The following is a 13172-nucleotide window of genomic DNA, read 5'->3' on the forward strand; positions in this document are numbered from 1 at the left end:
ATAGATTTCTTATATGCTTTTTTCCTTCTATTTCTCTAAGTCTACTCTGGTACGCAATAATCTCCACATCTTTCAGTAGTCTGTGTCCTAACTGTGCCTATCTCAACTGGGATATCATTACACCCCACCTGTACTTTTAGTTGCTCCCATAATTGTAATTATTTCCTGGGGAGATCCTGCCTTATAAATGTTCTGATCTTCATTTCATCTCTGCTTGTCTGAACAACAATTTATTTTACATGTACTTTTTATGCCCAGGCTATCCTAGTTTTATCAGTATTGTTTTGCTTTTCTATAATCTTTCTGCAGTTTAGCTCTTAAACTGTTGTTTGGGGTCACCTAATTTTCCATCCTGTAAATATCGATTTCAGTAATGACTGTCTCTGTGTAATGACTTTTATGGTGCCTGAATGTCAACCCTCACTTTGTTTTTAACTTCAGTAATATCAAGGAACACGATATCCATATATCCATATATTGCCATGTGGTTTATGATTCTCTAATTTGATGCCTGAATTCTTTAGCAATTTTTATCATTAATATCAATATAATATATTACTACTATATTTGCTGTATTATGTTTTCATTTTTCTGTGGTTGAGCCTCTTTTATGTCCACTACAGCATAGATTTTTCAGTAATCATGACTAGTCACTCTCTGTAATTCCTGTCATCTGGATTGTTGAAATGCCCCTTTAGAGCATCATTTGACCAGCCCAGAACCCCTTGGGTCATTAGCTTCATCACAATATTTATGATATGCAGCACCATCTGCTTGGAAACATGATTCTTTCTACCCTTGTTTTTTCTTAATTCTTTCTGGATCCTGCACTACTTCAATCATAATCATCACATCCTTTACTGTCTAGTTTTCTCTTCTCTAGTTGGTCTAAACATCATGGGAGCAGGGAATTACCCTCCTTCTATTTTAGGCTTAAACATAACTCTATATTTATTTTCTTTAAATAATCATTCCTGCCTAGTTTGTTACCCTAGTAAATATTTCTACTTACTGAATTACAAAACCTTTAAAATATATTCATAGTATAAAATTACTAATGAATTTCTCTCAGCTCTTGATCTCAGATTCTATTTTGCTTCAGCCTTACACACATATGAGAGCATATCACTCTAAAAATGTGGTGCTGTGCATATAGACATAAGGCCAACAGAGATTCCGAAGAACGTTTATACCCTGAAGGTGAGGAAAGGTCAGGCTCAAGTTTAATTATGGTCCCGAAGGAGAAAATGTCATTTTATTATGTGGATAAATACACGTTAGTGTCAGTTAGGTTAAAAAATGTTTAAACATAATTCGTAGTATTTTTCCAGAAAAATGAAACAGACACACCAAGAGTTTAAAAAAATGACCCCAAATCATGAGTGCAGTGAGAAGTGGGGAGATGAGGCCATGCAGGTTTGATATTAAGATTCAAGAAAGCTAAATTGTGCTTGGTGTGATGTGCTTGCTTATGGAAAGTTGAGAAAAGCTGAATATGCATCAAAGTGGGGAGTGCGTTGAAACAGGGTGAGTCTTATAGGGAGGTCAGCCTCGTGAGTGCAATGACAGTGAAGGATACATAAAGTACAAGAATACACTGGCTACTGGCTATGAGAACTATGTGCCGGGCTCCATATCCAGCACATTACATGTATTCTTTCTAATATTACTCTAACTGTGCAAACGGGCCAGGTTTGTGCATATGAAGAAACTAAATATGTGAAGAAACTAATGCTCAGAGAGGCTGCAGTTCATTTACCTAAGGTGACACAGAGAAAATAATAAGCCAAGTGTATGAGGCTCTGCAATCTGTATTTATCTCACTACTCTGCACTTCCTACCTGGTGTGACCTGTGTAAATATGTCTTTGGGATAATTTCGTCAGTCCTTTTAAAAACTTTTCTGCTTAGCTCTTCCACTGGGGACTCAACATTCATTCCTTCCAAGCTTTCTCAGAGAAAAACTGAAATTGACAAACCAAAATTCTCAGTTTGTCCTGTAGGTGCCACCATAACCATAGAATCTCTTTCTTGCTCCTCAGCTCTTATTTCTCAGGGCTGCGATAGACCAGGAATTCTAGAAGATAGATGAAGCCAATTTACGTGGCTGATAGTTCATATTGGTAAGCCCACCCATGTGTTTAGAGTTCTGTAGCTCTAATATGCATTTTTCCTTGTTTTAAAAGACTTTTCTAATTTTTTGAAGAGAGAATATTTTACATGATACCAAGATCAGAAAGTATAAAAAGGTACATAATAATCTCCCTCCCACTGCCACCCGCATCTGTCCAGTTCTTATTCATGACCCCTCAAAGCAGGTAACCACAGTTATTAGCCTCCTGTATCATTCCAGAGAGTTTTAACACACACACACACACGCATACACACACATAAATTTATAATCTTGCTTCTTTTTATTACACAAAGGGTAGCATATTACACAGACTATTATATAGACTATTCTGTACTTTGGGTTTTTTTCCCACATAAACACATATATAGGAACTTTCTATAGCAGTGCATAAAGAGCTTCTTTACACTTTTTAAACAACTGTACAAATGTACAATTTAAACACTGTACAAATGTACAATTATTTATTGATGGGCATTTAGGTTGATTCCAGTTTTATTGTTTATTATCTTTTATTAACAATAATAAAAATAGCAATCTGTATTTGCTTTTTGAGGCTGCCATAACAAGTTACCATAAACTTAGTGACTTAACTCCATTTATTATCCACAGTTCTGTAGCTCAGAAGTCCAGGTGAATTTGACGGGGTTCTCTGCTCAAGGACCAACAAGAACAAAGTTAAATTGTTGGCCCAGTGGGGCTTTTACCTGGAGGCTCCGCTTCCAGTCTTACTTGGGTTGTTGGAAGAATTCAGTTTCTAGGGGTTGTGGGACTAAGGTTCTGGTTTCTTCCCGGGCTGTCAGCCAGGAGCCACTCTCCGATCCCACATGTAGCACAATTCCTTTCACATGGCCCCTCATATTCCAACCAGCAGGGGCATGGCATCAAGTCCTTCTCACTCTTGGAATCCCTTTGACTTCCCTTTCTGCTATCAGCAGGAGAAATCGTTCTCCTTTTAAGGAGTCATATGATTGGATCAGATCCACTCAGATAATCTATCTTTTAGAAATTCTTCTTACCACACTATCACTCATCTTGCACTTATAACATTTTTCTATGTGCTTTATTTATATCAGCTCACGTAATCCTCACCACAATCCATTAAGTTCAGTTGTTATTTCCATTATACAGATGAATAATCTGAGACAGAATGGATAAGTACTTGCCTTCGGTCACAAAACTGTGAGTGATGGAATCAGGACCCAAATGCAGGCACTCTGTGACCAAACCTGTCCTCTGCGTACTTCCCCTACTGCCTGTTGCAAATGGAGCCATAATGAATAATTCTTTGTTAGTCCTTGCATCAACCAGAGTCCGGCAGGAAACAGAGGATATGTTCAAAATTAACTACTGAGAGTGTAATGAAGCAATGATTTACAGAGGGACGGGAAAGATTAAGGGAATCTATAAGGGATGGTGAAGATCAGATATAAGCTAAAATCCACAGGAGGTTGTTTTACCATCCCTAAGCTTGACGTGAAAGAGAAGAAAACTGTGTTACTTGACGCTGGCAAGAGCTGGAGCTGGGGAAGGTGGCTCCTTGCCAGGAGCTGTGACCATAGAGGAACATAGGCATTTCCAAAATCACAGCTATGCAGGGAAGGAGTAGGGGAAGGCAAGGATAAGCCCTTCACCTCCCTCTCCTCCTGACTTCCAGTGTCCTTGCATTGGTCAACTCCAAGTGGAAGCCAGAGGGCAAGGAAGCCTTGGTGATGCACTTAAAGCTTAAGTGCTTGGGCTCAGAGTAGGGTATAGAAGAGTAGAGAATGGTTATGACTCAGGGGATTGGATAACATAGCGTCTTGGTGTCCTTTGGTCAGAAATTCAGTTTCAACCAGGGACCAGTAGCAAGCCAGGAGTGTTTTTTAAATGGATAATAGATTGTGACCAAAGAGGCTTTCATTCAAAACCCTCCAGATCTGCCCTGTGATGTTAGGTCTTGAAGACCATTCATATAGCATCCCTATCTGTCACTGTCATGTACTAGTGGGTCTGCTGGATGGTAAGTCCCAAGAGCAAGGCAGTTACACCTTAGCCTTGATGTACGGTGTGCTGGATCTAGCTCATACTGGCTGGTGAGAACGAACATGTAAATTTTCAGGAATTTTGTGAGTTAGTTGATGTCACTTTGGTAGCTCAGAATTAGCCGTGATGGGAGTACTTACACCATAAAAGGTAGCAAATGCTACAAATCAGGCTTTTTTGTTTTTCTGGAGAGCTGGTTATTAAACACTGACCAGTATGCCACTGGCCTTGGCCTTGACCATCTCTTGCTCTAGGCCCCAATAAAACTGATTGTCTTATGGGTTACCCAAAAAAGGGGTCTGGAGCAATGCAGCCAAACATGGAATATCTTGGCACTAAATTCCAAAGAAGCTCACTATATATATATATATATATATATATATATATATATATTTGTGTGTGTGTGTGTGTGTGTGTGTGTGTCTGGTACGTGGGTCTCTCACTGTTGTGGCCTCTCCCGTTGCGGAGCACAGGCTCCGGACGCGCAGGCTCAGCGGCCATGGCTCACGGGCCCAGCCGCTCCGCGGCATGTGGGATCTTCCGAGACCGGGGCATGAACCCGTGTCCGCTGCATCGGCAGGCGGACTCTCAGCCACTGCACCACCAGGGGAGCCCGTAAAATGTATTCTTTTTTTTTATTGAACTATAGTTGATGTACAGTATTATATAAGTTACAGGTGTACAAAAGTGATTCACAATGTTTAAAGGTTATACCCCATTTATAGTTATTATAAAATATTAGCTATATTCCCTGTGTTGCACAATATATCCTTCTTGTTTTTTTAAATTCAAGCATTATTCATTGCAGCACTATTTACAATAGCCAGGACATGGAAGCAACCTAAGTGTCCATTGACAGATGAATGGATAAAGAAGATGTGGCACATATATACAATGGAATATTACTCAGCCATAGAAAGAAATGAAATTGAGTTATTTGTAGTAAGGTTGGTGGACCTCTAGTCTGTCATACAGAGTGAAGTAAGTACGAAAGAGAAAAGCAAATACCATACGCTAACACATATATATGGAATCTAAAAAAAAAAAAACAGGTTCTGAAGAACCTAGGGGCAGGACAGGAATAAAGACACAGATGTAGAGAATGGACTTGAGGACATGGGGAGAGGGAAGGGTAAGCTGGGACAAAGTGAGAGAGTGGCATGGACATATATACACTACCAAATGTAAAATAGCTAGTGGGAAGCAGCCGCATAGCACAGGGAGATCTGCTCGGTGCTTTGTGACCACCTAGAGGGGTGGGATAGGAAGGGTGGGAGGGAGACGCAAGAGGGAGGGGATATGGGGATAAATGTATACGTATAGCTGATTCACTTTGTTATACAGCAGCAACTAACGCAATAGTGTAAAGCAATTATACTCCAATAAAGATGTTAAAAAAAGAAAAGAAAAAAAATTCAAGCATTAAAAAATACAAACATGAATAGCTTAGAAATGTGAAAGTTCCCTCATAATCCAAACCTCTGCTGATAATCACTGACAGCCATTTAGTATTTTTCATCTTTGCTAGTCTAAAAGAGCTAAATAGTATCTTCAGTTTTCTTTAATTATCCTTGAACCATTTTTGGTACCAATTACTGTATTAGTCAAGGCCCCCACAGGAAAGAAATAGCATACTTGAGGGGTTTAACTGAAGAGGATTTAATGACGGAGATATTTTAAGAGGGATGATGTATTAGTTAGGGTTCTCCAGAGAAAGAGAAATATATATATATATATATATATATATATATATATATATGAGAGAGAGAGAGAGAGAGATTTATTACAAGGAATTGGCTCACCTGATTATGAAGCCTGGCAAATCCAAAATCTGTAGACCCAATATCCCAGTTTGAGTCTGAAGGTCAGGAGCTGCTGTAAAATGAGGAAGAGATGATCTTCTAGTTCGAAGACCTTTGGCAGGAGAATTCTCTCTTACCTGGGGTACAGGGTCAGCCTTTTATTCCATTCAGGCCTTCAGCTGGTTGGATAAGGCTCACCCACATTATAGAGGGAATCTGCTTCACTCAGTCTACTGATTAAACATTAATTTCATTCCAAAACACCTTCACAAAAAGAGCCAGTGTAGTGGTTAACCAAATATCTAGCCATTCTGTGGCCCAGTCAAGTTGAAGCACATTAACCATCACAGATGAGTAGAGTTAAGGGAACTGAAAAGAGATGGTGAATACCCAGAGATTAGCTGCAGCAGAAATGTGTTATCAGCATTTGGCCTGCAGGGACGATGAGGAAGAACTGATGTCATCAGACTCTGGTGATGGCCATAGCCATGGAAGAGGCCATTTGATATTAGCTGTGGTGACAGAGGAACAAAAGCTCTTCCAGAATCACTCTTGTCAAAACAGGAGTCAGTGGAATGCATACCTTGACCTCTCTCTTCTTTCCTTTCCAATCTCTTGTGGATAGTCCACCCATACATTAATCCAACCTAGAAAGAAGTCAGAGGGTAGAAGAACCTGTGTGAAGCATTCAATAGAGGTCAACCTCTATTGAAAAAAAAAAGAGTGAAAATGGAGATGAGGTGCAGAAGCAAACAAAGAATAACCAGAACATTGGTCTTTCTCTGGTACAAGTGTATGTTTACAATAAATTCATAGAAGTGGACTTACGGGGTCAAAGGGCAGAGGCATTTGTAATTTTTATAGATTTTCTAATCTCCCCACCACTTAGGGATTGTAGTAATTTACATTTCCTCTAGTCCTACATGTGAATGACTTTTATCACACAGCTTGTCCAACCATGTGCCATCAAAAGTTTGGATTTTTGACAATACAGTAGGCGAAAAGTGTTGTCTCTGTGTAGTTGTATTACGTATTTCTTTTCTTAATGAATGAATATATCATCTTTTCATATAAGTTAATAAGAACTCATTCAATTTCGAGTGGTAGAAAACTCAGCTTAATCTGGTTTAAGCAACAGAGAAGAAATGATTCACATAAAAGTCAGTGAGTATATCTACAGACATGCCTTGATCCAAAGACTCAAAGGATGTCATCAAACCTGACCTACCCCTCTCTGTCTCTGTCCCTCTGTATCTTTCTCTCTCAGTCTCTTTGTCTCTGTCTCTCTCTCTCTGCATTTTCCCTTTGCTTGGCTCTATTCTCAGACAGTCTCTCCTCTTGTAGTGGCCCCAGGCAGCACTAGGCTTTCATCCTCAAGCTCCAAACTCAGCACAAAGCCCTAGGTCTGACTTTCACTGAATTCAGTTGTATTATGTACCTGTCCTTGAGCTATCACTGTGGACAGAGGGATGTCCTGCTCCATTTGCCCAGGCCTGAGTCACAGGACCATACACCCTTCTATCCATGCATGCATCTCTAAAGACACCCATATCAAAATAATGCAGCTGGGCTTCCCTGGTGGCGCAGTGGTTGAGAGTCCGCCTGCTGATTCAGGGGACAGGGGTTCTTGCCCCGGTCTGGGAAGATCCCACATACTGTGGAGCGGCTGGGCCCGTGAGCCATGGCCGCTGAGCCTGCGCGTCCGGAGCCTGTGCTCCGCAACGGGAGAGGCCACAACAGTGAGAGGCCCGCGTACCGCAGAAAAAAAACAAAAACAAAATAACGCAGCTATACTAATCACAGTAAAAACTGTACTCATCTTCATCCCAGAAGGAGATGAGATAAACAACCTCACACTCATACATAAACTAGTTATTGCTCTAATCCAGAATCTCTAGGTTATGAGTATTCTTCTCGGTCGGGTCCTAATATGGCTTTTTGTAGTCCAGCAAACTGTGATTAAATGAAAACCATAACTCACCATTATACACTTATAGGGAGAGATAATGACAATCGAAATAAAACCTTCCATTTGAAAAAGAGGAAAGTGGGAAACTGCCCATAGTGGTCTCTGACCTGGAGCACTTTCTAAGACCCCTGACCCTAGAGTGAAGTGAGCTCGTTCGTCATAATGTGGCCACTCCGGAAGGTTCTCTTTTCTCCTTATTTTCCTTGGCCCCATTTGAGGTGGTGACCTTAGGCAAGGATGCCCCTTCTATGGGTTGCATTTGTTTAGCATCTCATTTCCTGAAGGATTAGGTTCGAGGGCCTGGAATGACCTTGGAGACTGAACAATGGCAGGCTACTCTTTGTTGGGTTTAAGGCTTTTCTGGCTGTGAATCTCTCTTAAAACCTTATGAGGCAATAACCCCATAAGGTAAGTATTATTATTCTTATTTCATAAGTGTAAATTCTATTGCTCAGAAATGTGAAGTGGCTTTGCCCAAAGCCATACAGCTGGGGAGTGACAAAAGCCAATATTTGTAGCCAGAAGAGTCTACCTTTATCCCTCTATTTCATACTGCTTCCCTGTGTACCTTATATTAAAATAGTTTTGTTTGCAATATCTCTATCATTATTAGCAAAACCTTCATATCTAGAAACTCTAGTGGGAAATTAATTCTCACTGCCCTTCCTCCATGCACTACTAAATTTCTGTCAGTCAGAAGAAAATAATGAAAAACAGAAGAAAAATGGAAAAATTCTCAGTTTGTCCTGTAGATGCCACCCTCATCATAGAACATCTGTTTCCAGCTTTGCAGCACAATTCTCAGAGCTGCAATAGACTCAGACATTCTAGAAGGATTCAAGAAGTTGCATCCAATTTATGCAGTTCAGTGCCAGCATCCATAACCTGTTTTTATTGTTTTGTATGTAGCTCCTGGGTTCTAGTTAGGACTTTTTCAATTTTTAATTCATTTAATTTTTGAACAGGTAATATATTTATAATGGCTCAAAAACAAATAAAAGTGTAAAAAGAATATAGTGGAAAAAACTTCCGTTTCATCAAGTCCATGCCAAAAGTTACCAGTTATTAGTTTATTTTGTACTTCCAGAATATGTCTTATTCATATACAAGAAAACATATTTTAAAAAAACTACCTTGTTTTATTTTGCATGATAGCACACTATAACATTTTTTCTCCATCTTGATTATTCCATTAATACTATATCTTGGAAATCTTTTATATCAACACATAAAAATTTTTCTCTCTCTCTCTTTTTTTTATAGCTTCAGAGTATTCTCACTGTATGGATGCACCTAAATTTATCCACTCAGGTCTCTAGCGATGAGTATGTAAGTCAATTCTTTTGCCAGTAAAAATAATGCTAAAATAAGTAGCTTTGCATATAGTTCATTTTGCATGTGTGTGAATATATCTGAAAGTATTTGAGGATATATGCATTTGCAATGCTTACTGACTTTTCCAAATTGCCCTCCACAGGGCTCATACCAGTTTATGTACCTGCCAGCCATGTATGAAATTGTCTATTTCCCCACAGCTTGGCCAACACAGTGTGTTTTGGATTTTTGCCAATCAATCTGAGAGTGAAAAAAATGGTATCTCAGTTTTACTTTTTGTTTCTTTTATTATAAGTGAGTTTGAGCCTCTTTTGGTTTAAGAGCAATTTAAATGAGTTAGAATCCTTTTGATTGCAAGTGATAGGAAGCCCAACTTCCATGGCCTCAGCAAGAAGATGTTTGTTTTCTCATGACTAAAAAGTCTGGAGGTAGATGTAGAATTTCCAGTGGGCCTTAATCCAAAGGCATAAATGTTACTGAGGCCTGTGATTTCTCTCTCTCACTCTCTCTTTTTTTCTCTTTCTGTCTTGCTCACTCACTTGCTTCCTTTCCCTCTTCCTCTCCTGCTTCAGTTTCCTTCTGTCTTGACCCTCTCCTCAAACAGGCTCTGATTGCCCCATGCTCACAGACCTGCATTGGACAAGGGATGCAGTGCTCTGACTGGCCAGGCCTGAGTCATGTGACAGAGCCCAAATCCCCCCAAACTAGATGGATTGAGTTAGAGGTGGGGATTCTGGCTGTCCAGTGAAAGGTCAAAGTGGTGTTAGGTGGAGAAGAATCGATAGGCACTGGCGGGTGAACACTGCGGATTTGTGTGGTAATCCACTCCTCTGACAGCTCAACATCCACATACCCTTCTATTCACACACACACACACACACACACACACACACACCCCTTAAAAAACAGCCATGCTGTAATTGTGACGAAGCCATATTTGCATGCTGTGAAACTTCACTCACCCCCTTCCCAGAGGGAAACCGCACAGCAACTCATGTGGTTATTGCTCCAAGTTCAAGATTTCTGGGTGATGTGCAGTCTTCTTGGTCAGGTCCTGATGTGGCTCCTCCTGGCCCAGCAACCTGTGGTTCCTGTATAACCAAAAGGCACACATGAAAGGACAGAGAAAGAACAGAGTAATAACAACAAAACGCCCATTTAGTAAGGAGGAGAACGGGAAACAGCATAAAGTGGTCTCTGGTCCAGGAGGCACAGGACAGGAAGAGCAAGGTGGCCCTGACCTGGAGGTAATGTGAGCTCCTTAGCTAACCTGACGGCTCTGGCCTGTTATCTGGAATCATCACCTTTGTCCTGTATTTCCACAGCCCCTATGAGTTGGAGACTATGGAGGAGGAAGTCCCTTCTGTGGGGTACATCTCATAAGCATCTCTCTCCCTGTTGGAATGGGCTTGGGGTGTTTAGGTTTGCCTTAAAGATTAAATAATCACAGGCTGTTGTTTGCCAGATTTTGAGTTCCTCTAGCAAGATATGTCTCCTAAAACACCGTGAGGCTCCTGGGCATATATTGGTAAAAAACTATAATTCAAAAAGATACATGCACTCCTATGTTCATAGCAACACTGTTTACAATAGCCAAGACATGGAAGCAACCTAAATGTCCATTGACAGATGAATGCATAAAGAAGATGTGGCACATATATACAATGGAATATTACTCAGCCATAAAAAGAATGAAATAATGCTATTTGTAGAAACATGGATGGACCTAGAGATTCTCATACTAAGTGAAGTAAGTCAGAAAGAGAAAGACAAATAACATATGATATCACTTATATGTGGAATCTAAAATACTGGTACAAATGAACTTATCTACAAAACAGAAATAGAGTCACAGATGTAGAGACCAGACTTGTGGTTGCCAAGGGGGAGGGGGGAGGGATGGATTGGGAGTTTGGGATTAGCAGATGCAAACTATTACATATAGAATGGATAAACAACGAGGTCCTACTGTATAGCACAGGGAATGATACACAATATTCTGTAATAAACCATAATGGAAAAGAATATGAAAAAGAATATATATATGTATAATGGAATCACTTTGCTGTGAAAAAATTAACACAATATTGTAAATCAACCGTACTTCAATAAAATAAATTTAAAAAACACCATGAGGCATTAACCTGCGATATATATAGCATATTTCTTGTTTTACAAGACTAAATACTATGGCTCAGAGATGTTAAGTGCTGTTACCAACAGCCATACAGCCGGGGAGGATCAAAGAGTGAGTGACAAACCCACTATCTGTAACCAGCTCTTAAGTCTAAGCTTTCAATATGCTTATATGATAAATTATGCTCACAATAACTAGCAACTCTGATGAGAAAAATCACCATTCCTGCCCTGTGCCCTGTTAAACTATTCTGATATTCTCCCACCCATCCCCTCCTCCTCCCAGAAAGCACAAAGAAACAAACAGAAATATTCTGTTTTTCCTGTAGGTGCCGCTACTAACCACAGGGTACTTCTTTCCAGCCCTGCAGCCTGATCTCTTAAGGCTGGAAAGAATCAGAAATTCTAGAAGATGGAGTCCAGTCTACATACAATTCAGTCTAAGGACCCCCACTCACGAGTTTAGAGTTCTATAGCTCCAACATATAAGTTAGGGTTCCCTTCTCCTGAAATTATATTTAGTTCATTTTTGAATAGCTTATACATTTATAGGTTTCAAAAATTTAAATGTACATAAAAATCTTATTTGAAAAAAATCTCCCTCTATCCCTGTCTCTTATCCACCAATTTCCTCTACATAGCATTTATGATGGTATTCTTTTTTTGTCTATTCTTCTAGAGATTTTAATATGTATGCAACTATGAACATAGATTTCTTTCCCCTCCCTTTTTAATGCCACTTATTCACATTCTTCTGTTCCTTTTTTTTTTCTTTTCTTCTACATAGCTATATATTATGGAGAGATTTCCATTATCAATTCCTAAAGAAATTTATTCCTTTTAAGAGAGAGTCCTCCACTGTGTGGATGAAACTGATTCTCCCTTGAGGAACATTTAGTTTGACTCTTATTGTTTGAATTTCCAAACAATGCTGCACTGAATAACCTTGTCCATGCCTCATTTTGCAGGCGAGGATATATATCTGTGGGACAAAGTACACAACAGTGTAATTACTGGGTCAAAGATACATGTATTTGCAGTTTAACAAATAGATTTTTACCTTCTTTAGGGATGATTAAACACATTCTCACTAGTAAAATAAAATATTTCCTCACAGTTCAGCCAACGTAGTATGTGATCGATTTTAATTTAATTTTTGTCAATATAATTGGTGGAAAACGCTATCTCACTTTAAATTCATAGTTTTATTATGAGTGAGGTTGAGTAACTTTTAATATGCAGCATTAGAAATGATTAGGGGTCTTTCAATTACAAGCAAAACAAAAACAAAAACTCCTCAATCTGGCTTTAGAGAAAGGGATTTATTGTCTTTACAACTGAAAAATCAGGGATAAATTGAGAGTTTCCAGTATGCCTGGACACAAGGATTCAAACGGTGCCCTCACTTGCTTTCTCTCTCTTTCTCTCACTCTTCCCCTCTCTCAATCTCCCTGTCTCCAGTCTCCCTTCCTTTGCTGGCCAGGGAGGCTCGAGGACTGCATTCCCATAGCCTCTTCTGTGGGCTGTATTTATTTAGCATCTAACTTCCTGTTGATGCAGGTTCAGAGGCCTGGGGTTGCCTTAGGCATTGAGCAACCACAGGCCATTTGGAGGGCAGCACTGATACACCTTAGGTGACACAATTCACTTAAAATATTAGTAAGCAACAATATAACAAGGTCACAATCATCCACATTTTACAAGTGAAGAAACTATGGCTTTTAAAAGATATAAGTGCCTTTGCCTAAAGCTATGCAGACAGTAAATGATAGGGA

The 13172-nt window shown here is 39.6% G+C and overlaps 1 protein-coding gene across 4 annotated transcripts in view; it reads right to left on the minus strand.

Moving 5' to 3' along the window:
- DYNC1I1 (dynein cytoplasmic 1 intermediate chain 1) overlaps positions 1-13172 on the minus strand; it is a 475334-nt gene that overhangs the window by 375039 nt on the left and 87123 nt on the right. For 3 of the 4 annotated variants that reach the window (XM_029233556.1, XM_029233554.1, XM_029233549.1), the window contains exons 2-4: positions 10224-10352; positions 6541-6604; positions 5958-6030 (exon numbers count right to left, since the gene is read on the minus strand). The gene's annotated coding sequence lies outside the window, so the exon portion shown is untranslated. Of the gene's footprint in view, positions 1-5957; positions 6031-6540; positions 6605-10223; positions 10353-13172 lie in introns of those variants that run through there. The other variant, XM_029233553.1, reaches the window with a different exon arrangement.

This window comes from Monodon monoceros, unplaced genomic scaffold (assembly GCF_005190385.1).
Source record: "Monodon monoceros isolate NGI ecotype Baffin Bay Population unplaced genomic scaffold, NGI_Narwhal_1 Super_Scaffold_2, whole genome shotgun sequence".
In the NCBI taxonomy this organism is placed as follows: Eukaryota; Metazoa; Chordata; class Mammalia; order Artiodactyla; family Monodontidae; genus Monodon; species Monodon monoceros.